This window comes from Chrysochloris asiatica, unplaced genomic scaffold, assembly GCF_000296735.1.
Source record: "Chrysochloris asiatica unplaced genomic scaffold, ChrAsi1.0 scaffold00178, whole genome shotgun sequence".
Lineage (NCBI taxonomy): Eukaryota > Metazoa > Chordata > Mammalia > Afrosoricida > Chrysochloridae > Chrysochloris > Chrysochloris asiatica.
Genome location: NW_006408696.1, coordinates 5,459,861 through 5,460,365, shown reverse-complemented (window position 1 = coordinate 5,460,365; position 505 = coordinate 5,459,861).

The following is a 505-nucleotide window of genomic DNA, read 5'->3' as shown; positions in this document are numbered from 1 at the left end:
ATCATACATGAAGAGAGCAAAAAGTCATTAAGTAGACAAGAAAGAAGGAAAAGTTCAAAATGGATGTCAGGAGAGACACTGAAACTTGCTCTCCAGCATAGAAATGCTAAAACAGATGAAGAAATGAGGAGGTCCAAGAGCTGAACAGAAAATTTCAAAGGTCAGCCCGAGAAGCTAAAGCTAAATATTACAACAAAATTATGCAAAGATCTGGAATCAGAAAACCAAAAGGGAAGAACATGCTCAGCATTTCTCAAGCTGGGTGAACTAAAAAAAAAAAACTTCAAGCCTCGACTTTCATTATTGAAAGATTCTCTGGGCAAATTATTTAATGATACAGAAAGCATGAAGAGAAGATGGAAGGAATACAACAGAGTCATTGTACCAAAAGGAAATGGTTCATGTTCATTCATTTCAAGAGGTAGCATATGATCAAGAGCCAATGATACTTAGGGAGGAAGTCCAAGGTGCATTGAAGGAACTGGCAAAGAACAAGGCACCAGGA